This window comes from Symphalangus syndactylus, chromosome 21 (assembly GCF_028878055.3).
Source record: "Symphalangus syndactylus isolate Jambi chromosome 21, NHGRI_mSymSyn1-v2.1_pri, whole genome shotgun sequence".
In the NCBI taxonomy this organism is placed as follows: domain Eukaryota; kingdom Metazoa; phylum Chordata; class Mammalia; order Primates; family Hylobatidae; genus Symphalangus; species Symphalangus syndactylus.
The window spans coordinates 79,392,700-79,420,322 of NC_072443.2; the positions used below are offsets into that span (position 1 = coordinate 79,392,700).

Sequence of the window (27,623 nt, forward strand, 5' to 3'; positions counted from 1 at the left end):
AAGTCAGGAAGTCATCTAAGCTAGAATGACGATGCCACACAACATGCTTCTTACGGGGTTCTGGTGAGAATCTGATGACAGAATGCCCTGGGAAGCTTGTTGTAAAACATGAACTGCTTCCCACAAGCCAAGGGTCATTAGAATTAAGATCACTGTATAAAACATTGATTTGGGTGCCCATTATATAAACTGGGTCCACCCATCACTTACCCAAACAGTGGCAACAAAATCCATACATTTGGTCAAAACCAGTATAAATGGTTGTTGTGCTTATCAAGAACCCTTTAAAAAGTAATGAAACCACTGGGTTGAGAAATAATTGTGCAGAAGCTTCTGGAATACAAAGGACTAAATTTTGGTGCCGCTGGAAAGAATGGGGGAGAGAAGCACAATATTAAATTTTGGGCAAACTTGAAATGCACAATTAAATGCAGGCAAACTGGGAGGGCAGATGATACTCTTTGAATAAAACTTATAATAGATTTGGCACAAGAGGGTACTGGAGATGGGCCCAAATGTCTCAAATTTGCTGAACTGTTTTTGCAGACAGCTGGGAATTTACCAGCATTTTCCTTTTTTTTTTCTTTTTAACCAGAATATTTTGGATTTTATAGACATGCCCTGGAATGCCCCATCTCGGGAAGGCTAGAGGAATGTCTCAGTGCAAGTGTGGTGTCTGCTTCTAGTGATGTTTATGGCAGAGCTGAAAATTGTCTTTAAAATTAACAATGGATGTGCATAAATCTTCCTCAGTTACCTAGCAACTGATACAAGACAATGCTGAGGTTCACAGGGCTGGGCGGAGGTAAACCTGTTTTAGGAAATACCTGGGAGCATTTTAGTAATGCCTGGAGATTGCTTGGAGGGAAAGGAAAACAAATTAACATGACTAATTAAATGTTTGAATTCCTTTGTTTTTTGTTTTTGGTCCTGGGTTGGTTTTTTTTTTTGGTAAAAATTGAATCAAATAACAAAAAGCTTTCCTAAATCTATGAGGTTTCTAGCAACAACGAGGGGTTTACAAAGACTACTAATTTCTGAGGCCCCTTTCAAGGCTAAAATTGTTGGCCACATATTGGCTGTATTGCCTCATGAGTAAAATGAGAGGTTAAACTAGGGGAACTGTAGTTTCATCCACATTTCTAGGGTATATGGTGCAACACGGCTTTTAGACCAGTTTTGTTGAATCAGACACCAAAGGCATGAATCTGGAATCAAAGTGAATTTTTTTAAAAAGAAAAGATGTTGAAATAATGAAGCGAAGAGACATGGGACTTAAGGAATACATACGCACACACACACACGCCTACACACACATACATTTATTCTCCGTGTGTATGCATGTATGCATTTTTATTTATAAAAATCAGTTTATACATTAGGGTCTAGGTTACAGATTCAATGCTACATGGCCCAGCAGGTGACACAGCTACGTCCCTTGCCCAGGAACCACAGTGAGCCAGAGTATGGGGGCCTAGAGCTTCCAGATCTGTTGATTTTCAAATAGCCAGAAATCCAGAATTTGTGTAGAATCTCCTGTTGTTAAAATATTGACAACTAATTTGAAGTGTTTTTAAGAAGCACTGTGTGGGCTAAACAAAGTGAATCTGCCTTAAAGCAAAAGTTCCAAATGTCTAATTATCTTTTTACATATTATATGGTTAATTAAGACTCACTTTATTTGACAGGGTGAAGACAAGCTTGTGCAGGCCACTGGCTAAGACAGTTCATCCCATGCCTCCTACATACCAAGCACTGTGCCATGCGCTTTTCACGTCTGGCATCCTCAGAATCCTCCAAAATGTGGGTAATATGGTTTGGCTGTGTCCCAACCCAAATCTCATCTTGAATTGTGGCTCCCGTAATCCCCACATGTTGTGGGAGGGACTTGGTGGGGGATAATTGAATCATGGGGGCAGTTTCTCACATACTATTCTCATGAAAGTGAATAAGTCTCATGAGATCTGATGTTTTTATAAGGGGTTTCTACTGTGGCTTGGCTCTCATTGTCTCTTGCCAATGTCATGTACAAAGTGCCTTTGGCCTTCTGCCATGATTGTGAGGCCTCCCCAGATATGTGGAACTGTGAGTCCATTAAATCTCTTATTCTTCCCAGTCTCAGGTATCTCTTTATCAGCAGCTTGAAAATGGACTAATACAGTGGGTGTTATTTATCACAAGAGTTTGGTCTCTAGCATAAACATGAGGATGCTGAGGCTGGGATGCTAAAATTTTTGGCCACATATTAGCTGTATTGACTATGTAGCCAATATGTAATACATAGCCAAAAATTTCAGCATGCAGGGGCGTGCTGAAGATCAGGTAGCTCCTGAGTCCTAGACCCTCCATTTCAAGTCCCATCTCTCTGACTCTAACTCTCCAGCTGCCTGCTCTTAGGACTCTGACTCACCTGAAACATTTCTCTGAAGATGTGTTAGGAAGCTGTCTTAGTTTGCTAGGGCTGTCATAACTGAGTACCACAGACTGGGTGGTTTAAAAAACGGACATTTATTTTCTCCTAATTCTGCAGGCTGGAAGTCCAAGATCAAGGCTGGTTTCTTCTGAGGCCTCTCCCGCTGGCTTGCAGATGGCTGTCTTCTCCCTGTGTCTTCATATGGTCTTCCGTGTGTGTGTGTGTGTGTGTGTGTGTGTCCCCTGATCTTTTCTTATAAGGACACCAGTTATATTAGGTAAGGAGCCACCTGAATGACCTATGTTTATCTTACTTACCCCTTTAAAGATTCTATTTCCAGATACAGTCACATTCTGAAATATCAGGGATTAGGACTTGAACATATGAATTTTGGTGCGGAGGGGGGTGGCATAATTCAACCTGAAACAGAAGCCATCAAATTTTTTCCCTCATTTGTTTCCCTTGAATATTATTATTGGAAGGACAGAGAGAGATTTCCTGAGCCCAGGGAATTGGAGCACCTGAGGGGAGGTGCTTATCTCCTGACCTCCACCCCACTAGGCGACCTGGCTGGCCGCAGCTCAGCCCCAGAAGAAGTGGTATATTCGCACACTGGAGCCACAGTTAACCAGTTCCCAAACCACAGCTTCAATATTTTAAAATGCATAAAACATGAGATCACATTTAGCAATGGCACTGTTTTATTTGGCATCACTGGGTATATCCGCGTGTCTTCATCTAAAATAATACTGATGCAGATGAGAAGCATTATTTATCATGTCAAAAATTAGAAACAGCCTCAGTGTCCAACAATGGGGTTTAATAGGGTAGAATTTTATGCAGCCTTTGGAAACTGCTGTGGAAAAGTATTTGTTGTGTGAGGAAATAATCATGACAGATGAAGTGGGGGGAAAAAGCAGGTTGCAAAGAAACAGGTATAGTTGGATCCCAATTTTTTGAAAAAGGTTTATTACATGTGCATATTTATATGTATATATGTGTGTATATATGTGTTCATCTGGAAGGCTATACTCCAAAATATTTAAAATTGTTTTCTTGCAGTGATGGAATTATGTGTACTTTAAGTTTTTTTCTTCTGTTTTTCTAAGTGTGTGTCCCATATTTTCTAAAATAAACATATTACTTTTGCAATTCAGGGGAAAACCTTAAAGATAAAAATCTTGATAACCACTCGGTTTGTAGAAAGTTTCCTCTAACTTAGCCTTTTTCATAAGGAGCTGCCTCACAGCTTTCCACATAGGGCTGCATTTACAAAAATGTAATTTACTCACCATTTTCCAGATACAGCTCTCAGCCACAATTACCTGGATTCTAGAATAATTTTTGTGACTGGCCTGAGAACCTCTTCTCTATTTTTGTTTTTCCACCTGGCACTATTTTCTCATTAAAGGACTTTTAGGAGTAAATGCAGAGAAAGGGTGGAGCCCCAAAGACCTGGAAAAAAAAAGCCCTTAAAATAAATAAATCAGTGGACTAGTTTAATGTGTCTAAAATATCATCCAAGGAGACCCAAAAAGAAGCAGGATGTAACTTCACAGTGACTTTGTTCCTTCTATTTCTCTTTACTTATTTGAGAGATCCTTTAAGCACACTTCCCTTTTAACAGAATGTGCTTTGGCTAAATAATCCTGTGAGGTTATGCTTTTACAAAGGAGAGGTTCGTGGAGGATAATGCTGTCAGGCTTGGAAGCGGCAGTAGAGATCACGTTGCCCAGCTCTTGGCATCATTGGTTCCCAAAGCTCTGAATCCCCTGGAGAGTTTTGTAAAAGGTCAGCTCTCCACAACATGACAGAAATAGAAGGGGCCTGGGGCTGTGGGTTGTGAAAGCTGTGATTCTTTTGATGCTCAACCAGGTTGAGGAACCCACTTCCCTATGGCTCCTGCATTCCCTCCGCAATGTCACAATAGGTGATTACATGAACACTTGTAGAGATGGAAAATTTTCTACCTCAAGAGCTAGCCTTTTCCATTCTTGGACTGCTGTGCCTGTTGCAATTCTTTTTTTTTTCCCATATAATCTGGATTCCTCCAATTCAGGGAGCAAAAAATGGAGACATTTCGTTAGGGTAACCCAAATGAATCCCAAGGCCCCATGTAGTCCAATCTCTGCGTAGAGTCACATCTTCCAAAGCGAAAATCATTACAATGGAAACTTTACCTGCAATACCCAGAGAATGTTATAAGGGACCCAACTGATAACTCATGGTAGCATTTCTCAAAATCCTTTTCTCTTTCTTTCTTGATTTTCTGTTATACCAGAGCTTCTCATTCGCCACCCGAAACCCAAACATCTCCAAGAGCAGCCCACTTGCCCTTTCAGGCTCTCTGTCTTTGACCTCTGTGCTCTCCCAGCAATACAGTATTTAGGTTGATTTTGCCTCTCTGACTGCCTTCATCCCTCTCTCTGCCTTGCCCGTTACCCAGACTTCTCACAACAAAGAAGAGCCCACGAAATGTCTCATAAACAAAAATCTTTCCTCCTTTCTTCTGTTCTACCTGGGCCTGTTTCTTTTTGCCCAACATCCTGATTTTGCATGTTTTTAAGCCAGAAACTGGGGAAAGGAGAAGCAGATATCAAAGACAAAATTCCCTTTCTTGAAAATGACAGGAAAGGGTTAAAATTGGGCACTGTTGCACATTAATAAGCCTTGTGTCTCGGCTGGGCGCGGTGGCTCACGCCTGTAATCCCAGCACTTTGGGAGGCCGAGGTGGGTGAATCACGAGGTCAGGAGATCGAGACCACGGTGAAACCCCGTCTCTACTAAAAATACAAAAAATTAGCCGGGCGTGGTGGCGGGTGCCTGTAGTCCCAGCTACTCGGAAAGGCTGAGGCAGGAGAATTGCGTGAACCCGGGAGGCGGAGCTTGCAGTGAGCCGAGATTTTGCCACTGCACTCCAGCCCGGGCGACAGAGCGAGACTCCATCTCAAAAAAAAAAAAAAAAAAAGCCTTGTGTTCATCACAATAATGACTTCCTCATCTGCCATTGCAAGACCACAGACCCCTACATGGTTTACACATTTGCTCCTCATTCTTCTTGCCATCTCCCCACCCCTAACAGGTGTCATAGGTGTTCCCAAACAAATCCCATCAACTACCAACTCAGGTATGTATTTTTTTTCCCCATGCCCTACTCTAGTTCCCTCCCTCTGATAATGTCTATGGCTAAGTTCTTCCCTGATTACCATGTTGGGCGATATTAAACAGTACTGCTTCATGCACCAGTGACTTACAGTGAATTATGTCATCACACTTAGAATTTTAGTCTCTGCATGAGCTAAACCTGATGACTTAATTTCTCTGTGTGTCAGCTTCCTCATCTGTAAATGGGCAACCATAAAAATCTTACTCAAGGGGTCGTGAGAACTTGAGTAAAGTGCTTAGCACTGCAAAATGTTGGCTCTCTACATATACCAACATTTCCATTTTTCTTTTTACCATTCTTTTTTGAAGGGGACAGGAAGAAGAGAAAGGTGAGTCTGCTAGGAAGTGAAGAGGACCTGGTGAAGACTTAGAGCAGGAGCCAGCAAGCTATGCTAGACCAAACTGGACCTACTGCCTGCTTTTGTAAATCAAGCTTTATTGAAACACTGTCACTCTCCTTCATCTATGGCACTTTTGTACTACAATTGCAGAGTTGAGTTGTTGCGATAAAGACTGTATGATCCACAAAGCCTTAAATATTTCCTATCTGACCCTGTACAGAAAAATTTGCCAACTCCTGACTTAGAATATAAAAACAGAATCACTTTTTCATACACTTTGCCAATGATGAGATGAATGTCATATGAGGCTTTCTCTTTCAAGTGAAGTGGTTAACTGTTGTCAGAGTTTCTGCATCTGAGTCAACCCTTACCGACAGCAAGAGTTAATATCTCTGAGGCCTAATCCAAAATAAGGTTATGTTCTTTAGAAGCCTGGCCACTTCTCCTAGGAATACAAGGAATGCAGTGTGAGATAGTATTGCACTTCTGGTAAGGCCACTGGGACAGGGATGCCCAAGGGCTCATGCATGTCCGTGCTTCTCCTCTTCTTAGGCACAAAGCTAGATGATGCTTCTCAGTTCTCTTGCAGTAAAGGAGGCCACGTCTCAAGCTTGTGCCAATGAAATTTGGGGAAAATATGTCCACCACTCCTCACTGACTCTTCACCTTCTCTTTTCTTGTCTGCAGGTCAGACTCAAACAATCCAGTGGGACACTCTGAAATTTAGAGGAAGTGGTCCAATAGAATTTTCTGGAATTATGGAAATCTTCTATTTTGTGCATCCAGTGTAGCAGAATCTAGTCACAGGTGGCTTTTGAGAACTGGAAATATGGCTAATGCAACTGAGAAAGTGAATTTTTACTTTTGATTCATTTAAATGTAAATGATCACATATGACATCACTGCCATATTGGACATTGCAGTTCTGGAAGATGGCAGATGCAGCCCTTAGAAGAATCATCGGCCTGAATGTCTGGGCGGAGCATAACACTACCTTCCCACTCGCTCTTCCCCTCCTCTCACCCCCTCCCCTGCCTCACTTGCATCAGACTGTGATGTGAGCAAAAGCATGAAACAGCTCTTTTGATAGGCCTGTGAGACTTGCTGTTTATTGGACTAGCTAGGCTGCTCTGACTCATACACACCCGAATCGTGGCAACCACTTTTATGAAGAAATGACAATTCAGTCTACTACTTGTCCATGTTACATGCCCAAGGAATGTGAGGGGCCTCTGCTTGGATCTAGTTTTCAACCTAGTCTGTGGCATTGATTATCCTGTTTAAAAGACAAAAGAGGTGACTTCATGGGCACTTAACATCTTGGCCATACTGACCCCAGCTGCACGCTATGTAGGAAGTTTTAGTCCATTTAAACTGAAGTTCCAATTTTTTTTTTACAACCATTTAAAATTGTCCATGTCCCATACATGACAGAGAAAGGGTTGTCTGGTTGGATGATTTTTGGCTCACAAAAAAAGAACACAAAAGAAAAGCATACGTTTTAATACTCAAGAGACCAAATTCTCTGCTGAAGAGGAAATGAACTACATATCCAGAAGGGTCCTGCCAAGAGGCCAAACAGGCTGTACTCTCTTGGGGGAGTTCTCAGTGGTGATGAGAACTTTTTTTTTTTTTTTAAGTCATTTCCAAGGTGAGATACTGACTTGCTGCGGGAGCAGGAAAACTGGTCTTTCATTGCTAGCAGCAGAGTAAGGGTCTTGCAAGTTTCAGGCAGCAGCAGAGAAAGCATCTTGCAAGTTTCAGTCCAAAGCAAGAAGAGCTAGGATTGCACCAGCCATCTCACCTACTCTGTGCTCACCTGTTTCTGGATGAACCACGGTGACATCTGTTTTATTGTAAAGAGAACCAATTTTGGAATCAAATGGAACCTGTATTAAAATCCTGAATCCGTCACTAGCTTGGACAAGTCACTTCAATTCTCTGAACCTTGTTTTATTCCAGTTAGGAATAATAGTAAGCCAGTCCCACAGAGCTGTAGCAAGGTGAAAATGAATGGTGGTCGGTAGAAGCATTTAAAACAGGGCTTCATACAGAGCCAGTACCTGGGGAGACTGAGGTTTTGAACCACATAGTTCCATTCTGGCAAATCACAGAGGGGCTGTAGGATGGTCCTTTAAGGAGGATGTGTTATGGGTTAATTGGAACAGTGCTTCTTAAACTCCAGTGTGCATTCATATTGCTTAGGGGTTTTGTTTAAATGCAGATTCTGAGTTACGAGGATTATGCAGTCTGAATGAGCTTGCAGATAATTTCATGGCTACTGGTCTCCGACATCACCTTTGAGAAGCAAAGAATTAAAGGTCTTGTCCTGATCTGTCTCCTTCTCCTGTTATCTATGCAAAAGAGATAGACTGTCTACTTTGCATAGTGAGACGGCAGGTACAAAGGTAGGATGAGGATAATGTAGCAGGAACACAGAGAAGGAAAATCTAGGAGGATGAGTAAAGAAATCATGGGAAAAGAGACAGATTCAAGGCTGTCAATCCTGACTAGACTTTAAATTCACCTGGAGAGCTTTAAAAAAACTAGCCATTGTCTGGTCCCAGGAACACTGATTTAATTGATTAGGATGGGGCCAGACATGACATATTAAAGAAAATAACTCCCCAGATTATTCTAGTGTGTAGCCAGGGTTAAGAACCGCTGGGCTAGAAAAATGAGACAACTTTCCCAGATGGAAAGAATCAGGAAGGGGCCTTATCAAGATATTATGTCAGGTTTGGTTTTCAGGGGGCTGATAGGAAAGAAAAAGAAATGCTTCATGGAAATTGCAGGTAAGACAGGCCAGTTGGTTGAAACCTTGAAAAATCAGACCATTTGATCAAATTGTCCCCAAAACATGAAAACTCTGCCTCAACCAAAATAATCACTTACCTCTGGGCTTTTAAAGCAACCTGTTTGTCTGTTGGGAAGCTAGGGTAAATGTGAGAAGTGGAATCCATGCCATTTTTTGGAACTGGAGACTTTTTAATAATTTCATTAACATTGTCAGTTTGGTTGTCCTCTGTGATCAGAAGCTGTCGAATGATGTTCATTTGAGTACAGAAGCCAGCCTTTTCCGTAGCATTAACCAGGCCTCAGTCCAGTGGATCTCTACAGGGTGCCACGAGCCCAGCACAAGTGCTCCAACACATTCTGACCAATGAGCATAATTAATTTGTTGTAATTGACTTTACACTCTTGAAGCCCAGGTGTAGACCTCCTTCTTGTTACCAGACGCCAGCTCAGACATGGCCCTTTGCCAGCCTCAACACAAAGCTCAGCTCTCTTCCAGGATTCCCTAAGATCTAGGCACGTCAAGCATCTGAAAATAATATGGTTTTACAGAAGATTCCTTACATCCTGCAGTGGGGCCAGCTCAGGCACTGAACAACATTTTGTTTGAGCAGTCCCCATTGGACACATCTCTCCCCCAAATCCCTATCTGCACAGCCAATAAGGTGATTCTCCTCTGTCACCCTCCTTAGCCCTCGCCCGTTTTTTATTCCTTTACAAGACAGCTGGGTTTAGCCCTGTCCTAAGTGCTCCACACTCGGCTGCCTGCCCCAGGCATAGCAAACACAAAGCCCTTTGGAACCCCAGGCCCACCCTCTTTAGATATATGTTATAAACTGTTACTGTTGATGAGGTCATTCCAGTGGGTGTCAAGCTGGACACAGCTTCTGGTAAGAAGAAGAAAGCATAGCAGATTCAAATCTCAGCCAAAGAACCTGGCCCTGAAAAGCCTTTGCCTAAAAGGTCATGCACAGTTCTGCCACACAACTGCAGCCTGGAATCACATGGGGAGTTCTTAAAATGCTGATGGCTGGGCTGTACCCCTGAGATTCCGATTTAATTGGCCTGGGGTGTGGCCTGGGCATTAGAATTTTCTTAAAGTTCCCAAGTCATTCCTGCTATGCAGCCAAATTTGAGAGACATTTTTCTAAAGAGGCTTAGCGATAAAGGCCAAGTGAAAAGGACAAGTCCTACATTATAGTTGCAGTTGCTTTGTCCTCATGACTGACCTGTTTGGTCTTGTTTTGAGTCTTTTAATCTCTTCAATTGAACTCTCCAGAATTCTACTATTGGACAGTATAGCATAGAAAGTTTGGGAACCACTCAGTAATTCTGAATCTCAGTGAGACAGAGGCCATTAAATGTCTCTCTCTCTCTCTCTCTCTCTCATTCTCTCTCTCTCTGTGTGTGTGTGTCAGAGAAAGAGAGAGAGAAAATTTATTTTTGAGTTAGAATTGAGGAGAAAAATGAGCTCTGTGTGGCAAACCAATAACCTTGGTTTCTCGATGACGCTCAAGCATAGACTAGCGAAATAGGGGTAATAGTGTGTGTGGAAACTGCCTCTACTCCCCTTTTCATGGTTTCTATTCAATTGATGGAAGCTATGACAAACTCAGCCAATGCAGAAAAATGATACAAAGGCTGGAGGAGAGCTCAGGGAAAGGAGCAGCTTTGCCAGGTGAGCTGGAGAGAGTGGTTGGGGATTATGGGGAAACAAATGCAGTCAAGGGGAAAACAGCAAGAGAAAGTCCACTCAACTCCCCCAAAATACGCCGTTACCTCAGACCCATGCTGGTCCTTCAAATGCATTTTTGTGTGAAGGGGCACTGGGTGCACCTAGAAGGTGCACAGCAGGGCAGTCTTGTGTGTGTTTGCGTGTGTGTCTGTGTGAGAGAGAGAGAACATCTTAATAGAAAGCTATCCCCAAGGATGGGAAGGGATCATGAAAACTTGGGACAACAAACCTAGGCTTCATTCCTCTTGAAACCCCCTTCTCTTACCAGCATACCTGTCGGGGAAGCCACACAGCTTCAGTGAGGGTTTGTTTCCTTTTCTGACCTCACTGTGAGTCTTGGAGTCCCAATATAATACCTTTGAATGTATTCTGCAAATAGTAGCCTGGGACACACACAAGTGAAAGGGATTATCAAAAAGTCAACTTTGCACATTTGTGCTTGTTTAGGAGTATTGGGAAAACAGGGAGCACAGTACTCAAAAGTCCTCAAATCGCTGGTTAAAGGGAGTGACAGAAGAGCTGCACCAAAAATATACTTTTTAAAATTATTACAAAAGACACATATGTTCGTGGGGAAAACAACTCTAGAATATTGAGAAGAAATAAAATTTGAAATTTTTTCTTTCTAAAGAAAACTAATATTTGTCATACACGATAATTATGACTATTTGAAACCCATTTATATTTCCAGTTTCAAAGTATTTCTTTTTTTGTTTTTTTTTTTTTTTTTTTTGAGACGGAGTCTCGCTCTGTCGCCCAGGCTGGAGTGCAGTGGCGAAATCTTGGGTCCCTGTAAGCTTGGCCTCCCGGGTTCACGCCATTCTCCCGCCTCAGCCTCTCCGAGTAGCTGGGACTACAGGCGCCCGCCACCACGTCCGGCTAATTTTTTGTATTTTTGGTAGAGACGGGGTTTCACCGTGGTCTCGATCTCCTGACCTCGTGATTCACCCGCCTCGGCCTCCCAAAGTGCTGGGATTACAAGCGTGAGCCACCACGCCCGGCCTCAAAGTGTTTCTTAATTCAAAACAATACTTGCTTCCTATAGAAATTAAGAATATATAGATAAGAAAAAGTAACAAAAGCCCCCTATATTTTATCATCTAAAGATAACTCTTAGTCTTCAAGAGCTTCAAAAAGTCAAGTAATTATTTTATATTTTCACTTTTAATTATTATAAAAGGAAAACACATTCAGTTTTTAAAAATTAGATAAGCAAAAGAGAAACTATCAGATCACTTGAAATTCAATCCCTAAAACAATCCTAACCAGTAACATTTTTTGTTATAGTCGCTGGACTTCTTTCCTCCAAATATGTGTGTATCTTTGAAAGTATAACAGTTACCCCAACTATTTTGCAAATGTAAATTCATATTGCTATTTTGTAGCCTGGTTTTTAGTGGAGCAATATTCACACAAATTTTCTCATATCCTACATCATTTTTAACATCTGGGCAGAATGCCATTGGAAGGATGTACCATTATCTATTTTTACTGAATGGATCCTTTAATGTTAGGTATTTACGTGTGATTTTGCTTTTCGTCTTAGAAACAACACAGTCGTGACTGTCCCTCAAACTACAGTTTCCCTTTTATTTTTTTGTAATTTGCTTTTCAGGATAAGCTGAGCCCATGGCACCACACAATTCCAAGGCTTTTCAAAGAGAAATATATATGCTGTTTAGTGTAGTGCTTTATATCTTTTCAGATATTTTTGCTTTAAGTATGTTAGGATATACTTATACATTTAAGATTATTTAAATCCTGTGAAATAGCCCACCTGTACTGCTCTCTTTATTCCAGTTGTCTCCTGATTTAATTCTTTCTGATGACATATGTCTGATTCATGCCTAGACAAGAAAATGTATAGACTACAGAGGAGTGCTCATTGGGAAGGAGGAGGAAAGCCCCTCTATAAACCCACCACTAAGAAAAAAACCATCCTTCCAGTCATCCTGAACTCCCCCACCACCATGGCTTTAAATACTCTTGTTAAAACTACCATTTGTAGACTTCTGACTCAGAGGATGCTTTGATAGAGCTGCTAAGTGTTGGCTACTATTCAGGGAGATTTTACCCCTTTTGCCACATTCAGAGTTGTTTCTGGTAGTTCACGGAAATAAGTGTGCACATGTGTGAAGCTGCTCTGAGCTACTGTCTTCTTTCCTAGTTTAGAAAGTACTTTTTGGACACATTGCTGAGGTTTCCCGCAGGTATGTGAGAACAGTGGGCCAGAAGCTTTGCCTGGCTTAAAAGTCACAGATTTATACAAAAAAAAAAAAAAAAAAAAATAGAAAAGCCAAAATACACAAGACAGGAACCTATATATAGGTCAAGAGAAGGGGAGACACAGCGCTTCTCGCTGCAGCTGATCCAGATTTGATGTAAGAAGACCTCAGGCAACACGGGCACAATTCTCGATTTAGATAAATACTTTTACATTTCGGGTTATGAAATGAACAGAGGTTCATTATAGGAAATAGATTTAGGAGGCAGAAAGCAAACAAAACCTTATAATTTCATGATCAATACATTTTAACGTGTCGTGTATTTCTTTCCAGTTTCTTGATGCATATTTTAGGAGCAATTACAGGCAAACAGTCTATTCGGGTTTTGTTTTTCCACTTTACATTATAGCAAAGGCGTCTTCCCACGTTGACAATTGTGTATGAGGATCTCTTCAAGTTCCTTTAGTAACTGTATTGCCTTGAGAGATGAAGAAAGAACATACATCAAAAATGTCTATGAACAGCAAATGCAGTGATAAAGCAAAAGAAAATTGTCTACTATTCACCTGCAGCTGACAGCAGGAATGTTTTTTTCCTTCCTGGCTTACTAAACTTTGTCTTTCTAAGCAAGATAAAGTGGTTGTTGAATAGATAAGGAAGATACTACCTCTCATACATGAACCTCAGGGGTAAATAAGCCCATAGAATACTGGTTCAAACTCAGAGGAAATAGAGCAGTGGGGACTGGGCTTAGGAGGGAGTTCTTTTTATGGCAAGCATCAGGAGAAACCCTTGGAGCACTGTTTGTGGGCTGGGATTGGGCCACATGCACCTGGCTTATTCATACAACATTTAAAGTCCACTCACATCTTCTTGGCATCTCCTCTGTGACCACACAACAAAAGTTAAAGGCCAGAAACACTCCACACATGCTCCCAATGATGTTGTTATCATTGCACCCTCCACCAGCCACACCTGAGGCAAGACACCTGCTCCTAGCTATTGTAGTTCCTTTGAGGGAATTTGAATAAGGCAACACTTCCTCAAGATATTCACCCTCCATCTGTTGGAAACTTGTAATGCACTAATTTTGTTACTGACCTTTGCTAAAAATTTTCATAATTAATATACTAATAGGCGATATCCACAATCACAATATGAGCACTTCCCTAACCTCCTGGCATTTTCCTCCAGATACAAGGCCACGTGCAGTACAGAGCTGGGTGTGTGGTGCCCTGCTGAGAAAGCCAGGTGAGCATCCAGCCCTGGTACTGACTATAACCTGGGGCTCTGATTGCTAACATCCCCTCCCCCTCCCCTTGCCTAATCTACTGCCTTAGATTTAGTTATTTAACAAACGTTTGTTGAGCATTTGAAATGAGCCAGACGCTGTGCTAAGCCTGGGCTAGTGAAGAGATAGAAAAGCCGGGGCTTTTACCCTCTGGGGGTATATCATCTAATGGTGATAGTTGGTGGTGAGTAACTTAGATAAAGCAGTATAAGGAATTCTATCCTTAATGTCCCTGAGTTTTTGAACATTTTTACCAGGGCCAGGATTAAGGTAAGGTGAGTGAGGCAGGGTTATATAAGTATAGGGTAGAATCCTTTCTTTGTTTAAAATGATATCCTGTTCATCATGAAGTTTTTTTGGTGTTAACTCTGATTCTTAAAATATTGAATAAAAACATGGTTTATCTTGGTTACTGAGTTTCTTAGCATCCCAGTACATTTTGCTCCCAAAGTAAAGGCCTTCTTTGCCTCACCCTAATTCTGGCCCAGAAACCAAACCGAACTTTACTGTTTAGGCATGAGGACAATCAGCTGACACTGATACACTGGGTGTGTCTGAGTTGTGGCCCCCTATTCTTTTGAATTTGGGGTGTAGGTGGTTTGGCCTTGCCACTCATTTGCTGTGCCACTCCAGGCAAACACCTTTTCTTCATCAAAGTTCAGTGTCTCATCTGTAAAACACTGGACAGTTTTCTTTTTTGACAATGAGAAGAATGTCTTCTTTCAATAAATATTTATAGAGAACCTACTAGAGGGAAGCATTGTTACAGGCTCTAGGGCAACTGAAGCCAAGAAGACAATGTCCCTTCTGTTGTGCAACTTGCGTTTGGGGGAGGACAAATAAATAAGCAAATAAGATCACTTCAATGTATGCTACACATTATATTAGTGTGTGTGAGATCATGTTAGTACGAGAGATGTTACAGCGGGGGCGAGGAATGTTCTCTCAGGGAAGGTGATATTTGAGTAGAAACATCAATGATAAGCGGGCATGTGGCCTGAACCTCTCAGACTTACTACGTTTTTCCCTCTTTGACAGCTAATCTTTATTTTTATTTATTTTATAAGGACAGGGTCTTGCTCTACCACCCAGGCTGGAGTGCAGTGGGGCCGTCATAGCTCACTGTAACTTCAAACTCCTGAGCTCCAGCGATCCTCCTGCCTCAGCTTACCAAGCAGCCAGGACTACAAGTGCACACCACCATGACTGGCTAATTTTTTACTTTTTATAGAGATGGGTCTTGTCAGATTGCCCAAGCTGGTCTGGAGCTCCTGGCCTCAAGAGATTGTCCTGACTCCCCCTCTGAAGGTGTTGGGATTACAGGTGTGAGCCATGCTAGGCCATGACAGCCAATCTTTAATGAGCCTGAGTTTGTGCCTGTTATAATAACTATACATGCCCCAACTCAGCTCTCTCAACAATGGTGTGACATAAGGACTCTTGTTACATCATTTTAAAAAATTATTATTGATAAGGAGACAGAAGCACAAAGAGGTTAATTTGGGGAGATCACCAACTAGTAAGTGATGGAAAAGGTAATGGGAAAAAAGGCACTAAAGGCGCAATGGCTTCAAAGCTTGAATGCAATGAATCAACACTTACTTAACGAGCATCTACTATATTCCAGGCATTAAACAATTAGGGGCATAATTCCTCCTCCTCCTCCACTTCCTCTTCCTCTCTCAACACCTAATGAACACTAGATTCTAGGCATGGTACAAACTTTTAAAATAATCCATTTTCGGGGGTGAGAGGGCTGTTCTATACCTTGATTGTGGTGGTGGTTACAGGTCTGTATGAATTTGTCAAAACTGGCAGAACTGGGCACTAAAAAAGGGTGAATTTACTGTATGTGGATTATATCTTAAACAAACTCAACCCTCATCCTTCCATCTGCACTCCCCTACCCCAGCTACAGAGGCAGGGGGGTGTGAAACGGTCCCTGCCCCTAGGCTGGGGAGAAGGGTGAGGGACCAGCCTTAGGAGGCGGGACCAGGTGAGCGCCGGGAGTTGTGCCCAGTGGGCCTAGAAGCCAAGGAAAGGGAGAAAGTGGCCCCAGCCGGGTGCGGGGGAGGGATGGGAAGAGCGGGTGGACCGCGGGGCGAACCCGGGAGGGCGGGGGGATGCCGGGAGAGAGGGAGGGACCTGCGGGAGGGGAGGGAGAGGCAGAGGGAAGGGAGGAGGAGTAGGCGTGCGCTCCGGAGCGAGCCGGGGGCTGCAAGGCGGAGACAGCCAGGCCAGCGGCCGCCGAGGGTGCCCGCCCAGGCGACCCGCCCTCCCGGCCGCGGCGCGGACGGACCGACGGACGGCGCTGCGAGCAGGAGGCGTCCGGCCATGTTCAGCCGGAGCTCCCGGAAAAGACTCTCCAGCCGCTCGGTGAGTGTCCCCCGCTCGAGCGGGGCCGATCGCCGGGCACCTCCAGCCGGCCGCGAGCGCCCGCGCGCAGCCCCACTGCGCCCCGCGGCTGCGCACCTGTGGCCCCAGGTAAGCCGGCCCCGCGGGCGGGGCGCGTCCAGGGCGCGAGAGAGCGCTCTAAGGCGCGGGAGGGGTTAAGTTCCAACCCCCCGGCTGGGCGACGGTGAGACCCGAACGGTGGCCCTCAGGGTCACAGTCTGGGGGATCCCTGGAAAGCCCCCTCGCTCCAGGCAAATCGGAATCCTAGCACCAAAGCTCCGGCGTCCAGCCACTTGGAGCTCTAGCGGGGACTTGGACTTTAGGGCTGTCTTTTGGGGTGTCCTCTGCTGCCCCCTTTCCGGGAGCACCAGCCCAGTCTAGGGCGGGCGCGCGATGCTCGCTTCTTGCGGACTCCAGGGAACTGAAGGGTCTTGCTTTTGTTTCTTAGAAACCCGTGACCAAGGTGTCTGGGGGAGACAAAGCCCCAGCCGTGGCCATTTCTTGGTGGTGTGGTGCCCATGCCGGAGGCAGCCTGCCTGGGTCCGCGCACCCTTGCCCAAGCAGGCGGGAGACCACCCTGGGGCACTGGCAGCGGCCCGCCCCGTGTCCCCCATACAGAAGAGGAGCAGTTGACTCAAATCACAGAAGGTGGGGTGGGAGGGGCAGGCCATCCTGCCAGGGACAGGAGTGGGGCTGTGGAGGGAGACCCCGTGGTGGAGACATGCGTGTGTTGTCTTTTTGTTTTGAAGTTGACCGGACTGGGGCGGATAGAGCGAGGCCAGCCATGTAACGCCTGTGGTGACCAGTGCCCTGGGTTCGCCTTGCATAAATGGAGGTAGGAAGCCTTAAATGCACAACACTGCAGCAAGAAAAAATATGCAATATGTAATATAGATATATATATATATTCCCCCCTGCCTTAAATCTCACTTGTAAGTCACATGGAAAGAATGCAAAGGCTGTTTCTTTAAGAGCGGAGCTACATCTGCTACAAATATTGGAGGTGGAAGTGGTGGCCAGACACTGGGAGACGCAGGAGAGCAGGGCTCAAGGCTGCGTTTCCCTGATGTGAGAACTGTGGATCCCCAGCACGGGCACTATGTGTCTAGGTAACTCACTCCAAAACAATTCACCCTGGGCATGGCAGTGTTGCCAAGTGCCACAGTGCTGTGCCTGTAGGATTCCCTGGACTAGCTGGTGTTTTCCAATTGTGTTTTTAATTCAGCGCCTGTAACTCTGGGTCCCAACCACAAATCCATTGCTGCCCGCCTGCGCCGTGTCAACCCTCTTCGGTGGCCAGATGTTTCTTATTAAATGTGCCTTGAGTGTTGACTTCCAGGCAGCCCCAGCTTGGATTGGAATGATTACGTTTGGGAGACAAGGGAGCTGGGTGCCCTCCCAATGCATCTGGCTGCTGGGGCTCTGGTTGGGAAAAGTTGGGGTGCAGGCTTACAAGCTGTCAGTTTGCTGATTTCAAGCAAGAGGTGAATCCTCCCTGGCGTCTTCATAAAAAGGAAAAACTGGTGACAGGAGAAAATTGTGCAATATCATAACACATTCTTTCTTGGATTAGTGCATCTTTCCCCCTTTCTCCACCACTCAAGCTGCTTATGAAGAGGGCTTTTTCTGGATGCTAGGCAGAAAAGCCTGCTTTGGTTCCACACTCCGCCCTCCGCCCCGCCCCCCCGCCACACCCCCCCACGGCATTAGTGCATCTCTACTTTACCCCATTTGTAATGTGTGCTGGGCACCCAGTTATAAGAAAACTCCCAACCAGCTCCTTCAGAAATTAAAGGCTTTTGTTCCTGCTTCAGATGGGTCTGGCAGCCTCTTTGCCTTTGTTTCAGGGCACTGAGCTCAACCCTTATGGCTCCCAAGCATTTAATAACTTCTGTGTCGGAGTCAAGGCAGGTGACCTTATAAATATGTAATTGGCAGACATAGACATTCATCAGTGGTACCGATGTGGTAGCCCAGATAGGTGTGCTGTAGCCCAGCCCCTTGTTTGGCCCAAATATGAACATGCGTGAAAAAATGAGAATAGGTGTAGAAGCCTTATTTTGTAAACCAAATCCAGCATGACAAAACTACCGAGTGCTTCCTTTTTGATGCATCTTGTGCTCTAGTCGGGGTGGGAGAGGCAGAGTAATGAGCAGCAGAGTAAGCGATTTCCAACTTTCCTTTCCTCCCCTATCTGCAGCCCTTGGGTCAGCTTCTGAACAGGGGCTTTTTGGGGCAGTGGCGCAGGGTGGGTGTGTAGCCTGACTTCTCTCCTTCACTGTGTGATCCCCGATCACCTGTCTGTCACTACTCTCCCTAGTTCCCAGTTTCCCTACTGTTAAGTGGGCATAATTATGGCATTTAATGCAGAGCATGATTGTAGGGATTAAATGAGATCTTGAAAAACACATGCTTTGTCCAGTCCCAGGCATATGATAAATATTTGCTAATTTTGTTAATGATTTTTAGCATCCCCTCAACCACTGCTCAGAAGGAGACATAACTAGTGTATCTGGGGATCCTAGGGGTCCAGGGCCACTCTAGACCTTCATGATCACAGCCTTTGGAATAATTTTAAGCTGTTTTAATCTAGCTGATTTTGCAAAGGGAAAACAAGTGTTTCATTTTCAGCCCATTATGGAACTATTCTTTTGGAAAGAGACCCTTTCAACAGGCTTTACAGATTTTCATGCTGAAGCAATTGCCCTACCCCAGCAGAAAGACCACTTTGGCTCCATGAATAGGGTTTTTATGGCACTTCCACCCATTGCTGGAAAGGCAGCTCCTTGCTCTTATCCCCTCCTTTTCCCCATGGGCATACTTTTGGGTGACCTTTTGGAGAATAGAGATAACTATTTCTGGGTTACACAGCACGGTCTTCTTTTTGACAGTTTGAAACCCACTTTACACCCCTCTCACTGGGGCAGGCATGAGCCCCTGGGAGAGAGAGTTGTGCCTGGGTGGGAAGAAAAGGTGGGCCTGACACAGAGGCCGAGTGCTGCCTTTGGTCTGACCCAGGGAGAACGGAACTGTTCTCACCCGAAATACCAAGGAACCCTAAGATGATCACTTGTTGCCCTTGTTCACCGCATCATCCCCTTCATTGGCCTCTCTGGTCCCCTTCCAGTACTTTGTCCACACAGCAGGCATCTCTTAAAAACAGGATAGAATTGTGTTACTGCCTCCCGGCATGACGGCAGTAAAGTTCTAGGGAGGAAGTATGTTGTAAACAAGCTTTGCTTCCCTCTGACATGGTGGGGCTTTGAAGTTCAGATAGAGCAGGGCTGGCATTTGCAATGGCTTTAGCAAGCTGTGTGACCTTGAGCAAATGACTTAGGTTCCCTGAGTTCCATTTTCCTCACCTGTCAAATTGGCAGCTCTCTAATGAACAAATATTTGAGGGCTTGCTCTGCGCCAGGTGCTCTGGTGACACAGCAAAGAACAAAACAACATTCCTGACCTTATTCCACTAATCACATTTTAGATAAAGTAGTCAGGAAAGGATTCTCTGAGAGGGTGACATCTGAGCAGAGACCTAAATGAAGCAAGGGAGGAGGATCATGCTCATTCGCACCTGGTGCAGGTACTGGCAACATCACCATCTCGTGGGAGATTGTTAGAAATGCAAAGTGTCTGGCCCTGCCCCAGACCTCCTCAATCCAAACCTGAGCTTGAACGAGATCCCTGGCTGCTTCTTGTACGCATTAAAGATTAAGAAGCACTGAGTTAAAACACCCAGCACTGTGTATGGCAAATTGCTTTTCCTACGTCGAGTCTTCCTCTCTGTCAGGAAAGATGCCCACGGTCCTGTTGAAGTCTTGTATATTTTATGGGGATTTTCCTGAGTGATCATTTACTCTTTCCATTTTTGTGCCACTCACACCTTTAGGTAGCAAATGTGGGTTTTTTTAGAATTTCTAAAAAGAACAAAAACGAAAAAGCAAAAACCTCCAAGACACAGGTATTTATGGGTCTTGGAGTACAAAGGTCTCACAATTGTCAGCAGGACCTTTCTCCTTCACCTGATGTAAGGCAGCTGGGGGAGCAAAGGTGGCCACTGCGGGGCGCTCCCTGCAGGTGACCTATCCTGGAAGAAACATCACTTCAGGGTGGCCTAGGGGAGACTCTGCAGGGCTGGGCTGCTGAGGAAATTTTCATTAAGGAAGATTAGGGTATCTTCACGGACTGCCGCCAGAACAAAATCATTAATAACTAAGCACTTAGCTTACCCTGCTACGAGATAGCTTTCTGAGTGGGGGGGTTAATTGGCCTTGCTTGTTTGCAACCAGTTTGAACAGGGAGAGAAAAATAGCTATTTTTACAATGAAGATTTGCTTATCTACATGCCAAGAACTGATGAATAATAATAGCAATAATTATGGTAATACCAAAACAGCATCAGCAATAAGAACGAGCGCCTGCTTTGTCCGGGATCATGCTTCCGTCTTTTACATACATTTTAATTTAATCCTCACTAAACCCTATAAAGCAGATGTGATTATTTTTCTAGTGAGAAAACTGAGGCTGAGGGTTGTTAAGTAACTTAACCCAAGGTCACCTGGCTAGGGAGAATGCTGCTGGGATTTGGCTCCAAAACCAACTTTGGCTCATTTTCTTGTGATTCACTGCCTCTTGTTACTTGCTCTAAAGCAGTGCTCACAAACTGGAAGCCCTTGAGTCAAATCCAGCTTGCAGATAGGTTTTGCTTGATCCATACAACATATTAAATAAGGAGGCTTTTTCTAACATAAGCCCGGGTTTCCGGCTTCTGTTGAAAAATCCAAAGATCAGGTAACATCCGGGCTACTTTCCTGCATTTCCGACAGTATCTGGCAGGAGCTGAGTAGCTGCCCCTTAGATGGGCGTGACCTCAGTTCACCATCCTCTCCAGCAATCTAGTTGAGTTCAGGGAACTCTTCAAATATTTAGGTTACCTGTCAGGGACTGGAAGTGATTGAAGCTTGCAAATCCTGAATGAGCAGTCTCATCTCCCGCAAAGAGAAAGTGAGCTTCTCTATCAGCTGCCATTTTAAAGCTTGACAGTGCCAGGAAAGTGTTTTACATCTTTTCTACCTTATCATTTATGACAGCCCTAGAAGGTAAGTGCAGTTATTTACATGCATTTTAACAGGTAAGGAAACTGAGTCTCAGAGGAGTTAAGTAATTTGCCTATGGTTACACAGCCAACTACTTAATGGTATTTTGTCCCCATCTGACTTTAAAAGTCTGTGTTCTGGGCCGGGACTTCTCAAACTTGCATACAAATTACTGGGGACTCTTGTTCAGAATTCAGATTCTGATTCTATAGATTTGAGGTGGGGCCCGAGATTTTACATTTCTACCAAGCTTTAAGATGATGCTGTGAAGCTGGTTGAGGGACCACACTTTGAATAGCAAAGGTCTAGATTGGTGTCAGTTAAATACAGCCTGCTGGCCAAATGTGACCCTTTTCCTGTTTTGTATGGCTCATGAGTTACATTTTTAGATGGTTGGGGAGAAAAATCAAAAGAATATAACATTTCACAACATATGAAAATTACATGAAATTCAGATTTTGGTACCCAGAAAAAAGTGTTATCCGAACAAAGTCATACTCATTTACTTACATCTTATCTATGGCTCAGATATTTAGGTTACCTATCGGGGACTGGAAGTGATTGGAGCTTGCAAATCCTGAATGAGCAGGTTTTTGTGCTACAGTGGCAGACTTGAGTAGCTGCAGCCGAGATTGTATAGCCCAGAAAACCTAAAATATTTAGTATCTGGATCTTTACAGGAAATATTTGCTGACCCTTGGTCTATATCACTATCTAGGGGAACATGCAAATAGCTTCTCTTAGTTTAGAATAAAGGGATCTGAGAATCTTTTGGAATCAGGGCTAGAGGAAAGACCCCCTCCAACTTAGATGAGAATGATGGTAAAATCGAAGGCAACCAAAGAGCTAGGGGACAGACCAAAGCGTTTTCTAAAGGGCATGTGGAGATGAGGCTTGCAAGACAAGATCAATGAGCCTCCAGTGGATTCTAAGCCCCTTGTAATCCCTTTAACGTTTCAGCTTTGCTGATAAATGTAGATTCAACTTGAGCATTAAAAGACGGGCTTTCCTAACAAGCCTCCTGGAGTCCCACTTTCATGGGCAACTGACGTGGAATGCCCAGTGCAGGGGGAGTGTTGTGAGATCGTTATAATTATGCAGAGCTGTTTGTCTCCAGACAACGGCTGCCTTTCCAGCCGGGATGCTTTGGCCGGGATGCAGTTGCTCCAGAGGCAGCACTCACTGGGCTAGTCAAGACTGCGCCTTGAAAAGCCTCCCTCCTTAGTTGCCTGGGCGATTGTGTTGATTGATGACTGAGGCAGCAATTCGGGGTGATGCCGGCCTGGTTTCCTTTAATGGATTGTAATTTGGCTAAGAAATGGGTTCCCGCTGATTATTTTGCTTGGGGAGGAAAAACACTCTGCCTCAGTCACTGACATGCCAAGAAATGGGAAAACAAGGAAAGGCTTTTTGGGGGGTGGGGGTTGGGGGAAGTGTAGATTGAGTTATGCCTAACATCAAGGCAGGGAAAGATACTTAGCTGAGAAGAAGGTTGCAGGTTGGCTCACTTTATGTCATTGGCATTTAATAATACCCCTGATAGAAGTTGCAATACCTTACAGGGTTTTTTTCTCTACAGGAAATATATCAGTTTATGCCAGTATATCTGTATTATTACCTGTTTTTGGAAATAGACATAACTATTTTAAAAGATATTAAAATATCTCACACATGTGCACACATTAAAAAATACATATCATAGAGGGGAAACCCGTTCTTTTTCATACCTTCTAGACCAGGGGTTGGCAAGCTGCAGCCTGTGGGACAAAATTAGCCTGCTACCTGTTTTGTATGGCCTGCTAGCTACGAATGGTTTTCACATTTTTAAATCGTTGAAAAAAAATCAAAAGAAGAGTAACATTTTTGTAGCATGTAAAAATGATACAAAATTTCAATTTCAGAGTCCATAAATAAAGTTTCATTGGAACACAGCCATGCCTGTTCATTTAGTAACATCTGAGGCTGCTTTTGCAGTAGCAGAGTAGTTGAGACAGCCCTTATGGCCTGCAAAACTGAAAGTATTTACTATCTGGCTGTATACAGAATCAGTTTGCTCACCCCTAAGCTAAAGATATATGTTGTTTATAGTCTGATATTATTTCCTTAGGTTCATTCAGATTATGTATTAATATTGCTTTAACAGAAAATACACATTCTACATATTGTCTTTTATAGCTTACTTTTTTTCATACTTAGAAATACTTTCCGGACATTTTTCCGTGTCAGTATATAAAAGCCAAAAACATCTAATGTATTTATTAGGTTTCAGAATCCATTATATGGATTATGATTGAATCAGCATTTCTCCCTTCATGACCACTTTGGTTGTTCTCCATTGTTCCTAATTATATATCATATAATGATAGCTTTTCTCATGCTACAACATGCCTGTGTGTTTTTACTCAATTTTATGCTTCTGTGGTATAATTGGAATTACTAGGTGAAAGGAGGTTAACATTTAAAATTTTAAGCGCTCTTGCCAAATTGTCCTCCGAAAAGATGGTGCCAATTTGCACCCCCATTCTTTTAAAAATTTGAGTACATTTATGTGCTCTTTGGGCCGAAACTTTGAAACATCTCAACTTGTATAGCAACCTGGTAATTAATCCTTGTTTAATCACCCCGAGTGACAATTTGTGCTTGATGACTACTGAGAAAACACAGAGCATTGATGTCAGTCATCTTTTGTTCAAAATAAATTTTATTTGTTTTTAACCATGAACGCGATACCCACATTCTGTTGAAAGGTTGTCATTCCTCCTAATGCCTCTTTAGTTTAAGGTTGTTGGGATGAGTGAGAGCCTAATAAATTTGTTATTTTGTGGTTTCTTGGTTCAAAAAACTCAAAGGTTGTCCTTTAACCATGTGATTAATGAGTACCCCAGAGGGATTTCCCTATGGAGAGAGGAAGCATTCCCTAATGGGAATGACTTCCAGATCTTGAGCTTTTTGAGATCAAAGGGATTGAACCGGCCTGTGTATGGCAGAGTCATGGGGAACGATCTCCGGGGGAAATGTATATTTCTAGCCAGTGTCTCAGAAACTTCTATGAAGCTTGTAAGGGTTTAAATGAAAGGATTATAGCTGAGTGGTTAAAGGGACTGGCTTTGAAGACATTGCTGGAATTGTAGATTTGGCTTTGTCTCTCACCAGCTGAATGGCCTTGGGCAAGTGACTTAATATTTTTGAGCCTTGATTTTTCTCATCAGAAAAATAGGGATACTACTATTTGTCTCGTGAGCTTGTGGTGGGGGAATGCATGTAATGTGCCTCCCACTGTTCATGGCCTGTAACTTGGGCTTGATATATGTTTGTGGTTTCAATAGGGTTTAATAAAGACAGGGTATATGAGGAGGAAGAATATCTGGGTTCAAGGGCCTGGAAATTGTAGGTTATATAATCTATAACAAGTTACTTCCCCCACTGTATTAGTCCATTTTTACACTGCTAATAAAGACATACACCAGACTAGGCAACTAACAAAAGAAAGAGGTTTAATGGACTTACAGTTCTGTGTGACTGGGGAAGCTTCACAATCACGGCAGAAGGTGAAAGTCATGTCTCACATGGTGGCAGACAAGAGAAGAGAGCTTGTGCAGGGAAACTTCCCTTTTTAAACCATCAGATCTTGTGAGACTTATTCACTATTATGAGAACAGAGGTGGCTCATGCCTGCACTTTGGGAGGCTGAGGCGAGTGGATCACGAGGTCAGGATTTCGATACCAGCCTGACCAACATGGTGAAACCCCGTCTCTACTAAAAATACAAAAACGAGCCAGGCATGGTGGCATGCACCTGCAATCCCAACTACTCAGAAGGCTGAGGCAGGAGAACCGCTTGAACCTGGGAGGTGGAGGTTGCAGTGAGCTTAGATCATGCCATTGCACTCCAGCCTGGGCAAGAGAGCGAGACTCCATCTCAAAAAAATAAAACTAAATAATAATAATAAAGAGAACAGCACAGGAAAGACCTGCCACCGTGATTCAATTACCTCCCACTGAGTCCCTTCCACAATACATGGGAATTCAAGATGAGATTTGGGTGGGGACATAGCCAAACCATATCATTCTACCCCTGGCCCCTCCCAAATCTCATGTCCTCACGTTTCAAAACCAATCATGCCTTCCCAACAGTTCCCCAAAGTCTTTTTTTTTTTTTTTTTTGAGACAGAGTCTCACTCTGTCACCCAGGCCGGAGTACAGTGGCACGATCTCGGCTCACTGCAAGCTCCACCTCCCTGGTTCACACCATCCTCCTGCCTCAGGCTCCTGAGCAGCTGGGACTACAGGCGCCTGCCACCACGCCCAGCTAATTTTTTGTATTTTTAGTAGAGACGGGATTTCACCATGTTAGCCAGGATGGTCTTAATCTCCTGACCTCATGATCCGCCCGCCTCAGCCTCCCAAAGTGCTGGGATTACAGGCGTGAGCCACCGCGCCTGGCCGGGTTCCCCAAAGTCTTAACTCATTTCAGCATTAACTCAAAAGTCCACAGTTCAAAGTCTTATCCAAGACAAGGCAAATCCCTTCCGCCTATGAACCTGTAAAATCAAAAGCAGGTTAGTTACTTCCTAGATACAATGGGTGTACAGGCATTGGGTAAATACAGCCATTCCAAATGGGAGAAATTGGCCAAAACAAAGGGGCTGTAGGCCCCATGCAAGTCCCAAATCCAGTGGGGCAGTAAAATTTTAAAGCTCCTAAATGATCTCCTTTGACTTTGTGTCCCACATCCGGGTCATGCTGATGCAAGAGGTAGGCTCCCATGGCCTTGGGCAGCTCCACCTCATTAGCTTTGCAGTATATAGCCCCCTTCCTGGCTGCTTTGTCAGGCTAGTGTTGAATGTCTGCACCTTTTCCAGGCACACAGTGCGAGCTATCAGTGGATCTACCATTCTGGGGTCTGGAGGAAGGCAGCCCTCTTTTCACAGTTCCAATAAGCAGTGCCCCAGTAGGGACTTTCTGTGGGGGCCCCAACCCCACATTTTCCTTCTGCATTGCCCCAGCAGGGGTCCTCCATGAGAGCCCTGTCCCTGAAGCCAACCTCTGCCCTGGTACTCAGGCATTTCCATTACATCCTGTGAAATCTAGGCAGAGATTCCCAAACCTCAGTTCTTGACTTCTTTGCACCCACAGGGTGAACACTATGTGAAAGCTGCCGAGACTTGGGGCTTCCACCCTCTGAAGCCACAGTCCAGACTGTACCTTAGCCCCTTTTAGTCATGGCTGGAGCCGCTGGGACACAGGGCACCAAGTCCCTGGACTGCACTTAGTATGGAAACTCTGGGCCCAGCCCACAAACCCATTTTTTCCTCCAAAACCTCTGGACCTGTAATGGGAGGGGCTGCTGCAAAGGTCTCTGACATGCTTGTTTGTCTTGATGATTAACATTCAGCTCCTCATTACTTATGCAAATTTCTGCAGCCAGTTTGAATTTCTCCTCCGAAAATGGGATTTTCTTTTTTAGTGCATTGTCAGGTGGCAAATTTTCCTTTTATGCTGTATTTCCCTTTAAAACTGAATGCCTTTAACAGCACCCAAGTTGCCTCTTGAATACTTTGCTACTTAGAAATTTCTTCTTCCAGATACCCTAAATCATCTCTCTGAAGTTCAAAGTTCCACAGATCTCTAGGGCAGAGGCAAAATGCCTCCAGTCTCTTTGCTAAAACAAGAATCACCTTTGCTCCAGTTCCCAAGAAATTCCTCATTTCCATCTGAGACCACCTCAGCCTGGACCTTATTGTCCATATTGCTGTCAGCATTTTGGGCAAAGCGATTCAACAAGTCGCTAGGAAATTTCAAACTTTCCCACATTTTCCTGCCTTCCTCCAAACGTTCCAACCTCTGTCTGTTACCCAGTTCCAAAGTTGCTTCCACATTTTCAGGTATCTTTTCAGCAGTGTCCCACTCTACTGGTCCCAATTTACTGTATTAGTCCATTTTCATGCTGCTGATATAGACATACCAGAGACAAACAATTTTTTTTGTTTGTTTTTTGACTGAGTCTCACTCTATCGCCCAGGCTGGAGTGCAGTGGCATGATCTCAGCTCACTGCAGCCTCTGCCTCCTGGGTTCAAGTGATTCTTCTGCCTCAGTTTCCTGAGTAGCTGGGATTTCAGGTGTGTGCCACCATGCCCAGCTAATTTTTGTATTTTTAGTAGAGATG

At 44.0% G+C, this 27,623-nt stretch overlaps 1 long non-coding RNA gene across 1 annotated transcript in view; it reads left to right on the top strand.

Moving 5' to 3' along the window:
* Positions 1 to 16,207: 16,207 nt before the first annotated feature.
* The window catches only part of LOC134735500 (uncharacterized), a 40,106-nt gene continuing 28,690 nt past the window's right edge, over positions 16,208 to 27,623 (top strand). Inside the window, exons 1-2 of the long non-coding RNA XR_010118683.1 lie at positions 16,208 to 16,342; positions 17,110 to 17,195. This is a non-coding gene — a long non-coding RNA (uncharacterized lncRNA). The remainder of the gene's footprint in view (positions 16,343 to 17,109; positions 17,196 to 27,623) is intronic.